The following is a 12290-nucleotide window of genomic DNA, read 5'->3' as shown; positions in this document are numbered from 1 at the left end:
CATTTCCGCTCAGCTGCCCGGAGCTCTGTTCTGTGAGCTCGCAATGAGTCATCAAGCCATGGAGCTGGAGGGGAGGACCGAGCCGGCCGGGAGGATAGGGGACATAGAGAGTCAAAGGATGCCGAAAGGGAGGAGAGGAGGGTTGAGGATTCAGAATCAGGAGATTGGAGGGAGAAGGATTGAGCAGAGGGAAGAGATGATAGGATGGAAGAGGAGAGAGTAGCGGGAGAGAGAGAGCGAAGGTTGCGACGGCGCATTACCATCTGTGTAGGGGCAGAGTGAGTAGTGTTGGAGGAGAGGGAGAGAGAAAAGGATACAAAGTAGTGGTCGGAGACTTGGAGGGGAGTTGCAGTGAGATTAGTAGAACAACAGCATCTAGTAAAGATGAGGTCAAGCGTATTGCCTGCCTTGTGAGTAGGGGGGGACGGTGAGAGGGTGAGGTCAAAAGAGGAGAGGAGTGGAAAGAAGGAGGCAGAGAGAAATGAGTCAAATGTAGACGTAGGGAGGTTGAAATCCCCCAGAACTGTGAGGGATGAGCCATCCTCAGGAAAGGAACTTATCAAGGCGTCAAGCTCATTAATGAACTCTCCAAGGGAACCTGGAGGGCGATAGATGACAAGGATATTAAGCTTAAATGGGCTAGTGACTGTGACAGCATGGAATTCAAATGAGGAGATAGACAGATGGTTCAGGGGAAAAATTGAGAATGTCCACTTGGGAGAGATGAGGATTCCTGTGCCACCACCCCGCTGACCAGATGCTCTCGGGGTATGCGAGAACACATGGTCAGACGAGGAGAGAGCAGCAGGAGTAGCAGTGTTTTCAGTGGTAATCCATGTTTCCGTCAGCGCCAAGAAGTCGAGGGACTGGAGGGTAGCATAGGCTGAGATGAACTCTGCCTTGTTGGCAGCAGAACGGCAGTTCCAGAGGCTGCCTGAAACCTGGAACTCCACGTGGGTGGTGCGTGCAGGGACCACCAGGTTAGACAGGCAGCAGCCACGCGGTGTGAGGCGTTTGTGTAGCCTGTGCGGAGAGGAGAGAACAGCGATAGGCAGAGGCATAGTTGACAGGCTGCAGCAGATGGCTACAATAATGCAGAGGAGATCGGAATGAAATTAACTAAACATCTGGGAAAGGAGAGAGAGGGGCCTCCCTCACCACAACTCCCAAATATAACTCTCCCAACTTCCACCTCAGAAACTATAATTGTTGTAAACTACAGCGGTTCAATGTTTTCTAGGAATAGACTAACTTAGTTTATTCAGCTAGCTAACTAGGTGCAGTATTATTCCGTGAAAAACATCCGGGCACCTCGTCATAAGACTCCACAGCCAGCTAGCATGCCGGTCTCCAACTACACGGTTTAGCGCCAATACTCCAGTGTATCAACATGCAAGCAGATCGTTCGTGTCCGTGTCTAACGTTGTGGGTTAGTCCCGACAGCTTGAGCGAGTCCGTCGTCAACTTATTCAGCCAGTTAGTTAGCTAGAATAGTTAGCAAACTAGCTAGCCATTGCTTTCAGAGAAAGAAGAACCCCCTCCTTTCACGGCACGAACACACAGAGAGAGCCAAACTAACGTTAACTAGTCACCCATGTCCCGAATTCCTTGAACGACTCGGGCTATCAATATGTAAAAAAAAAAAAAAACACAAGTGTAGGTTATGACTTACCCCAAGCAGCTACTGTTAGGTAGCCAAGTGCAAAGCTAGCCACTGAATTGACTCAGCCAGTTCGCGTCTGTTCGCTCGGTCGTTCCAGCTATTGTTTACCAGTAGCTATCCAGGTAGCAACAAGCTAGCTAAATTTCAAGCACAGTAGCCACTTGCTACCTAACGTTAGCGGTTCAGACAATGAGGTTAGAAAACAGCTGAATGGAAGGCAATTATTGTATGTAATTATTGTAGGCAGCCAGCTGGCGTAATTACAGGCACTCTCAGGCGTGAAACAACTATACCGTTGCTAATAGCTACTCGCCAGCTAGTCCAGGTGGTGAGTTAGCTAGCTAGCTAGCTTCATGCTACACCCGGCACAGCCGAATACAATACTAACCTACAATAATTACATACAACAACCCACGATACCTACCTACAATACCTAACTACAATCTAAATACATAGTTTAAGCCTTACTCGACAAAGCCCAAGCTATGTATAAAGCCAAGCTTACCCGACGTCATAATTTGGTTGTAATCCGTTGCAGTGCCTTTGGTTATTACCCCACAAGTCCTAAGGACCTGTTTATACAGGTAACGAGTTCAAACAGGTGCAGTTAATACAGGTAATGAGTGGAGAACAGGAGGGCTTCTTAAAGAAAAACTAACAGGTCTCTGAGAGCCGGAATTCTTACAGACCTCTACATGCTTTGTAAGTAGGAAAACCTGCAAAATCGGCAGTGTATCAAATATTTGTTCTCCCCACTGTATACAGTATATAATCCTCAGTCGTACTTTATCAAATGCTTTTTCGAAGTCTGCTATGAATAGTAGGCCTGGCTTCCCAGATTTTTCATAGTGTTCTATTGTTTCCAGTACTTGCCTTATATTATCTCCAATGTATCGCCCATGTAAAAAACCTGTCTGATTAGAATGAATAATGTCCGACAATACCTTTTTAATTCTATGCGCTATACATTTTGCTAGAATGTTTGCATCACAGCACTGAAGTGTAAGGGGCCGCCAATTTTTTAAATGGACTGGATCTTTATATTTTCCACTTGTATCCTGTTTCAGTAATAATGAAATCAGGCCTTCTTCTTGAGTGTGTGATAATCTACCATTTACATAGGAGTGGTTGAAACATGCTAATAACGGTCCTCTGAGTATATCAAAAAAGGTTTGGTATACTTCGACTGGTATGCCATCCAATCCTGGAGTTTTCCCGGACTTAAAGTCTTTAATTGCATCCAGAAGTGCCTCCTCTGTAATTTCACCTTCACATGAGTCTTTCTGTATGGCTGTTAATTTTACATTATCAATTGAAAGAAAATCTCTACAATTTGATTCAGTTAGAGGAGATGGAGGTGACTGAAATCGAAAACATGTGCTTAAAGTACTTTGTTTCCTCCTTCAAAATATCATTTGGTGAATCATGGGTGACTCCGTCATTTATAACCAGTTTCAATAAATTATTTTTGGTAGCATTCCTATGTTGAAGATTAAAAAAGAATTTGGTGCATTTTTCCCCATATTCCATCCAGTTTGCTTTATTTTTATAATATATTACACTTGGTCTTTCTTGAATAAGTTTCTCAATTTCTTTTTGTTTTTCCTCTAATTTATTCTGAGCCTCTATGTTACAGTTTTTATTGCTATCTATCTCTTCTGTTAGACTTTCTATTTCCTTTGTTAGTGTGGACTCTTTTGACCTAAATTGCTTTTGTTTTCGAGATGAGTACTGAATTGCATGGCCTCTAAAGGCACATTTAAAGGTGTCCCATACAATAAGGGGATTTGCTGTACCTATGTTATGTCGGAAAAAATCAGTTATAAATTCCTCTGTCCTAGCTAAAAACAAGTTATCATCCAATAGGCTTTGATTAAATTTCCAATATCCTCGCCCACGTGGAAATTCAGTAAGAGTAATGTATATGCCAATTATATGATGGTCCGACCGCATTCTGTCCCCTATCAACACTTTTTAAACTTTTGGTGCCAACAAGAATGACATAAGAAAGTAGTCAAGACGAATAGCTTGATTGAGTCTCCGCCATGTATATCTCACTAGATCAGGATATTTAAGCCTCCATATATCTACTAGTTCTAACGTATCCATGACATTCACAATTTCCTTAAGAGCATAAGGGTGATTGTTTGTAGTGTGATTTCCTTTACGGTCCATTAAGCTATTTAAAACGGTATTATATTCTCCCACCATAATAATAGAGTCTTGAATTGCTTGCAAGGTCGATAATGTATTATATTTTCAAAGAAGTGTGGATCATCATTCTTTGGTCCGTAAAGGTTAATGAGCCATATTTGTTTATGGTCCAATAACATATTTAAAATAATCCATCTACCTTGCGTATCTGTTTGGACAATTTGCACATTCTGATCGAAATTACTGTTAATTAATATCATCACCCCTTTTGAGTTTCTTAGCCCATGGGAGAAGTATATTTGCCCCCCCCCCCCATTCCTTTTTCCACGCAACTTCATCTAGAATTGTTGAATGAGTTTCCTGTAAACAATAGATATTATATTCCTTCTCTTTGAGCCATGTAAATATTGTTCTTCTTTTGTTATTATCTGCTAAGCCCTTACAATTATAACTGGCTATACTTATTTCACCATACACCATAATGAGATACAAGTTTCAAATCTATTTGTCATTATATATGTTTGTAAATTTACCAATAGAAAATACCATAGTGATTGAGTGTCCATATAGCTATACCATGATATTTGCAATGTTACTAAATAACCCTCCAATTGTTCTCCACTAATTCCCCCGCTAAAACCCCTCCCCATCCCAAGTTGAGCCGTCATCCCAGTGATCGGCATCCCACCCACGTCCCTCCGGATCCCTAGGGCCCGGACCCATCCATCGAAAACATCACATAGTGCCACCCACAAAACAGAAGCAGGTCAACCGCCAAAAGCCTTTCCAAAAGCACCTCAATATATTTATATAGCTATTTAAAATATATCTATTCAAATATCTTGCATATCTTATTTTCCATCATTATCAATTAATGTGCGTAATAATGTCGGCATTCATGCGTAGGATTTTAACCTATAACCCAAATTGCCATTGTGTTACATTACATTTTTAACAAGCAACTACCACTTTAACAAGCAACTACCATTTTTAACAAGCAACTACCAAACAACTCTGTGAATACTTTTTGGGTCTGCCATCTGAGGTGCAGTTAACTCTAATGAACTTACCCTGTGCAGCAGAGGTAACTCTGGGTCATCCTTTCCTGTGGCGGTCCTCATGAGAGCCAGTTTCATCATAGCGCTTGATGGTTTTTGCGACTACACTTGAATAAACTTTTAAAGTTCTTGAAATTTTCCGGATTGACTGACCTTCATGTCTTTAAAAACGTAATGATGGACTGTCATTTCTCTTTGCTTATTTGAGCTGCTCTTGCCATAATATGGACTTGGTCTTTTACCAAATAGGGCTATCTTCTGTATACCACCAACACAACTGATTGGTTGAAACGCATTAAGAAGGAAATAATTTCCACAAATTAACTTTTAACAAGGCACACCTGTTAATTGAAATGCATTCCAGGTGACTACCTCATGAAGCTGGTTGAGAGAATGCCAAGACTGTGCAAAGCTGTCATCAAGGCAAAGTGTGGCTACTTTGAAGAATCTCAAATATAAAATATATTTTGATTTGTTTAACACTTTTTTGGTTACTACATGATTCCATATGTGTTAAATCATAGTGTTGATGTCTTCACTATTATTCTACATTGTAGAAAATAATAAAAATAAAGAAAAACCCTGGAATGAGTAGGTGTGTCCAAACTTTTGACTGGTACTGTATGTACAAGGTTGAACGATCCCTTTAATATTTAATGAGTGCCGACTGAACTTTCTCAATAGAAGGTCAAGGCAATCATTTTAACCACATACATTTTCTCCTATAAAATTATATTTAGCTGAATATTTCCAAATGCAACTCTACATACGTTTGTATACTTACTGTAAAACACTACAATTTACAGGGTCAAGCCTCTTGAGCTTCGAGCAAACATACCTTTGAGCCAAATTGCATGTAATTATTTCTACATAGAGAAATTAAAAGTAGCTCATCCTCTCAAGACTAACATTTGAGGCCCCATCTTGAGCATGTATTTTATAAATAGTAAATTACCTTCTGCATTTTTTATAACATAGGTTTCCAGGGATGGCAGGGCTTTTTTTTTACCCAATGATGTCTGTGTAGAGTGTAATGAAATATTCAAGTAAAGCAGAGACAATTACATGACCTAGTGTACACAGTGTCAAGAATGCTGAGTGTGGATGTGGTGCGAGAAATCAAGCGCAGGAACAAGGGCGTTCGTCAACAGACTTTAGTGATCCAAAATATAACTCCAAACAGGTAACTGGCCAACCCAACCGGGAAGCATGAACAATTACGCACACACACAACAGTGCGTAAAATAGTAGAAACGCGCACGCAGTGCGGACTCTCAAAAAACAAACAACATGAGAGGAAAACCCACCAACAGCTAACAGCTGACATAACAATCACACATAACACCTGACCCAACACACGATAACTAAATAGGAAACAAAATCAAACACTAACAAGGGACAGGTGTACAAACAGACAAAACCAAACAAACATGAAACATCGAACGGTGGCAGCTAGTACTCCGGGGACGACGACCGCCGAAGCCTGCCCGAACAAGGAGGAGGAGCAGCCTCGGCCGAAACCGTGACAGTACCCCCCTTGACGCGTGGCTCCAGCCGTGCGCCGACCCCGGCCTCGGGGACGACCAGGAAGACGCGGAGCAGGGCGCGTAGGATGACCCCGATGGAACTCGGTCAGAAGAGACAGGTCTAATATGTCCCTCCTCGGCACCCAGCACCGCTCCTCCGGGCCGTACCCTCCCACTCCACGAGATATTGGAGACCCCCATCCGGCGTCTCGAATCAAGGATGGACCTAACGGTGTGCGCCGGGAGCCCCCTCGATGTCCAACGGGGGCGGAGGAGTCTCTTCTATCTCATAGTCCTGGAGTGGACCAGCTACCACCGGCCTGAGGAGAGACACATGGAACGAGGGGTTAATATTCTTGTAATCAATGGGCAGTTCTAACCTGTAACACACCTCGTTCAACCTCCTCAGGACTTTGAACGGCCCCACAAACCGCCGACCCAGCTTCCGGCAGGGCAGGCGGAGGGGCAGGTTTCTGGTCGAGAGCCAGACTCGATCTCCAGGTGCGTACACAGGCCCCTCACTGCGGTGGAGATCGGGCGCTCGTCTTATGTCGACGGATGGCCCGCTGCAGATGAACGTGGGCAGCGTTCCACGTCTCCTCCGAGCGCCGCACCCACTCATCCACCGCAGGGGCCTCGATCTGGCTCTAATGCCAAGGTGCCAGAACCGGCTGGTACCCTAACACACACTGGAAAGGGGGTTAGTTTGGTGGAGGAGTGGCGGAGAGAGTTTTGTGCCATTTCGGCCCAGGGAACATATCTCGCCCACTCCTCCGGCCGGCCCTGGCAATATGACCTCAGAAACCTACCCACATCCTGGTTGACACGTTCAACCTGCCCATTACTCTCCGGGTGGTAACCCGAGGTAAAGGCTCACCGAAACCCCCAACCGTTCCATAAAGGCTCTCCACACTCTGGAGGTGAACTGGGGGCCTCGATCAGACACTATATCCTCGGGTACCCCGTAATGCCGGAAGACATGGGTAAACAGAGCCTCAGCGGTCTGTAGGGCAGTAGGGAGACCCGGCATGGGAAGGAGACGACAGGCCTTCGAGAACCGATCCACAACGACCAGGATGGTAGTATTCCCCTGTGAGGGGGGAAGGTCTGTAACAAAGTCCACCGAGAGGTGGGACCAGGATCGTTGCGGAACGGGCAGGGGTTGTAGCTTACCCCTGGGCAAATGTCTGGGCGCCTTACACTGGGCACACACCGAACAGGAGGAGACATAAACCCTCACATCCCTGGCTAACGTTGGCCACCAGTACTTAGTGCTAAGGCAGTGAACTGTCCGTCGATACCTGGATGTCCAGAGGAGGGGGACGTATGAGCCCAATAAATGAGGCGATCGCATACCTCGAGCGGAACGTACGTCCGACCCACTGTGGAGGACTTGGGTCGGTGCGTAACGCCCGCTCGATCTCTGCATCGACCTCCCATACCACCGGTGCCACCAGACAAGACTTTGGTAGTATGGGAGTGGGCTCAACGGACCTCTACTCCGTGTCATACCGCCGAGACAGGGCATCTGCCTTCCCGTTCTGGGACCCAGGGATGTAAGTGATTTTAAATACAAACCGGGCTAGAAACATAGTCCAGCGAGCCTGGCGAGGATTCAGTCTCCTAGCTGCCCGGATGTATTCCAGGTTACGGTGGTCGGTCAAAATGAGGAAAGGGTGTTGAGCCCCCTCAAGCCAATGCCTCCACACCTTTAGGGCTTGTACCACGGCTAACAGCTCCCTGTCCCCTACGTCATAATTCCGCTCCGCCGGACTGAGCTTCTTAGAATAAAAAGCACAGGGGCGGAGTTTAGGTGGTGTGCCAGACCGTTGTGAGAGAACGGCCCCGATACCGGCTTCAGACGTGTCTACCTCTACCTGGAATGGTAAAGCGGGATCCGGATGCGCCAGCACCGGCGCCGAGGTAAACAGGTCCTTCAGTCTCCCAAAAGCCCTGTCCGCCTCAGCTGACCACCGCAAGCGCACCGGACCCCCCTTCAACAGGGACGTTATGGGAGCTGCCACCTGTCCAAAACCCAGGATAAACCTCCGGTAGTAATTCGCAAAACCCAAGAACTGTTGCACCTCTTTCACAGTGGTTGGGGTTTGCCAATTACGCACAGCTGACACCCGGTCAACCTCCATCTTCACCCTGACGCAGACAACTGATAACCCAAAAAGGAGACCGACTCCTGAAAGAACAGACATTTCTCTGCCTTGACATATAGGTCATGCTCCAACAGCCTCCTCAATACTCGGCGCACCAGGGCTACATGCTCAGCTCGGGTAGAACTGTACACCAGAATATCGTCTATGTACACGACTACTCCCTGCCCCTGCATGTCCCGGAAAATCTCATCTACAAAGGATTGGAAGACTGAGGGAGCATTCATTAACCCATATGGCATGACGAGATACTCGTAATGACCGGAGGTCGTGCTAAATGCTGTCTTCCATTCATCGCCCTCTCTAATGCGCACCAAGTTATATGCGCTCCTGAGATCCAATTTTGTGAAGAACTGAGCACCGTGTAATGACTCCGTCATAGTCGCAATCAGAGGAAGTGGATAACTGTACTTCACCGTAATCTGATTGAGACCGCGGTAATCAATACACGGGCGCAAACCTCCATATTTTTTCTTCACAAAAAAGAAGCTAGAGGAAGCGGGTGAAGTGGAGGCCCGTATGTATCCCTGTCTCAGAGACTCGGCGATGTAAGTTTCCATCGCCTTCCTCTCCTCTTGAGACAAGGGATACACATGGCTCCGCGGGAGTGCTGCTCCTAACTGGAGATCTATCGCACAATCCCCCTGTCTATGAGGCGGCAGCTGCGCCGCCCTTGTCTTACTAAACACCAGTGTCAAATCCTCATACTCGGGGGGAATATGCAGTGCGGGCATTTGATTTGGACTCTCCACCGAGGTCGCCCCTATGGAAACACCCAGACATAGCCCCTCACACTGAACAGACCACCCTTTAAGAGCTTTCTCTCGCCACGAAATAGTAGGATCATGGGTAATCAACCAGGGAAGTCCCAGCACCACCGGATACGCAGGAGAGTCAATCAGATAGAGCTGAATCGTCTCCTCATGACCCCCTGCGTCTTCATCCTAAGGGGCGCTGTGACCTCCCTAATTAACCCAGATCCTAACGGACGGCTATCTAGGGCATGTACAGGGAAAGGCTTATCAATGGGAAGGAGAGGAATCCCTAACTCTACACAGAACTGGCGATCTACAAAATTCCCAGCTGCGCCTGAATCTACTAGCGCCTTATGCTGGGAACGAGGTGCAACCTGTGGAAAACAAACAGGCAAGGTTATGTGAACGACAGAAAGCTCTGGGTAAGTAGGGCGCCTACTCACCTGGGAGGACTCCCCAATGCGTGGCCTGCCTTCACCTCCACCGGGGACCTTCCCCAACACCTAGCCGCGGTGTGCCCTCCACGGCCACAGTTGGTGCAGGGAACGGCCCCCCTCGGGTTCCTACTCCTCCGTTCTCTAGCGCCAGCACCTCCGAGCTCCTTAGGGCTCGGCTCGGAGGTGCCGGAGGGTGGAATGGGCAACCCCCACCCGGGACGTCCACGGGTGGCGAGCAGGGTGTCCAGCCGAATGGCCATGTCGACCAGTTGGTCAAACGACAACGTGGTATCCCTGCACGCCAACTCTCTCTGGACGTCCTCCCGGAGGCTGCAGCGGAAGTGGTCTATGAGGGCCCGCTCATTCCACCCTGCATCTGCCGCTAGAGTCCGGAACTCCAAAGCAAAATCCTGTGCGCTCCTCATCCCCTGTTGGAGGTAGAACAGACGCTCCCCCGCCGCCTTCCCTTCTGGTGGATGGTCAAACACGGCACGGAAGCGGCGGGAGAACTCCGCATAGGTAATAGTAGCGGCGTCTATTCTCCTCCATTCGGCGTTGGAGTGGGCAGGAGACAGGAGATGAGGGCGGAGACGCTCTCGTGTGCCGGGTGTACGGTTGCGAGGTAGAGCTCCACTTGCAGCAGGAACCCTTGACACCCGGCAGCGGAGCCGTCGTACGCCCTCGGGAGCGAGAGCCGAATCCCGCTGGGTTCCGGAAGGGGAACAGGAGGACTGACCGATGGGGATGGTCCGGTAGGTGGGGGCGTGGGTACCCCGCTGCTTTCCCATCGGTGGAGAGTGTTCATCACCCGATCCAGGGCGTGACCGATCTGGTTGATCCTGTCCTCCTGCCCACGAAGACGGTCCTCCATGATGTCCGTTGGCGCGGTTGCTCCTGCTGATTCCATGGTGTGATGTGTGATTCTGTCAAGAATGCTGAGTGTGGATGTGGTGCGAGAAATCAAGCGCAGGAACAAGGGCGTTCGTCAACAGACTTTAGTGATCCAAAATATAACTCCAAACAGGTAACTGGCCAACCCAACCGGGAGGCATGAACAATTACGCACACACACAACAGTGCGTAAAATGCGCACGCAGTGCGGACTCTCAAAAAACAAACAACATGAGAGGAAAACCCACCAACAGCTAACAGCTGACATAACAATCACACATAACACCTGACCCAACACACGATAACTAAATAGGAAACAAAATCAAACACTAACAAGGGACAGGTGTACAAACAGACAAAACCAAACAAACATGAAACATCGAACGGTGGCAGCTAGTTCTCCGGGGACGACGACCGCCGAAGCCTGCCCGAACAAGGAGGAGGAGCAGCCTCGGCCGAAACTGTGACACACAGTTTCTGAAGGCTTCGCAGAAGAAACAGACTATTCATAGGGCAGTTCAGGAAAATGCCAGATGGGCTGGTCCATCTTTAGCACAGTAAGCCTGTCTAAATTGCTGGTGTGAAAATAAAACATTTCCCGGTGTGTTAAAAATGCCTGAGCCGATTTCTGATCCCAGTCCGTCTCAGCCTAGTAGGCTTATCTTTAAAGATCTATATAACTTTTTTACTTTAGTGTTGTGGTAGGTTTTGGGCTAGGTTTAACATTTGAATGTCAGGAGCCTGAACTAAATGTCATTATACACTGGGTGGTTCGAGCCCTAAATGCTGATTGGCTGACAGCCGTGGTATAGCAGACCGTATACCACGGGTATGACAAAACATTTATTTTTACTGCTCTAATTATGTTGGTAACCAGTTTATAATAGCAAAACGGCACCTCGGGGGTTTGTGATATATGGCCAATATACTACGGCTAAGGGCTGTATCCAGGCACTCCATGTTGCGCATAAGAACAGCCGTTAGCTGTGGTATATTGGCCACATACCACACCCCCTCATGCCTTATTGCTTAATTATACAAAGTAGACACATAGTACTTTGTGAGGGGCAGCCTTTGTTATACAGTAGCTACAGCCTTTCGATAATACAAACAGATATTGAACAGTATTTCAGTTGCTGTAATTAAGAATGTACTCAGTCAACTCACCTGGTAAAGCAAGGGTTAAATGAACAACAAAACTTACACACACACACCGAGCAACCCCAATGTTCTCACTGAAAACAGAGTAGTACTTGGTTATTCATGTTGTAAATAAAATCTGGAAATGTCTCAACCTGCACCTGAATAAACCTTACCAGCTGTTCAGAAATAGCTTGGTAAAAGAAGGGTGACAATACCTTGAAGGGACAATTCCATGGCCACGTTTTATTAAAGCACAGATGTTCTGGGGAATTAGTTTTGGGTGTTTAAGAATGATTCTTGAAGGAAGTAGTATCAGGAAAAGAGCAAAATGCCCTTGGCCCTCCTACAATGCACAGTTGGTGGTATAATCTGCTCTGGCTTTGGAAAGCTTTACTTACCAAATGGTCTGTGACAATGCAAGTTTAGGTCCACTTTTAGAATTTCATTATGTAGTCGAATGTCAAAAACCAGTTATTTTAATCCCAATACCTCAGACAC

This window comes from Coregonus clupeaformis, chromosome 8 (genome assembly GCF_020615455.1).
Source record: "Coregonus clupeaformis isolate EN_2021a chromosome 8, ASM2061545v1, whole genome shotgun sequence".
NCBI lineage: Eukaryota > Metazoa > Chordata > Actinopteri > Salmoniformes > Salmonidae > Coregonus > Coregonus clupeaformis.
The sequence above is the reverse complement of the archived record's forward strand: the minus strand, read 5'-3'. Positions refer to the sequence as shown.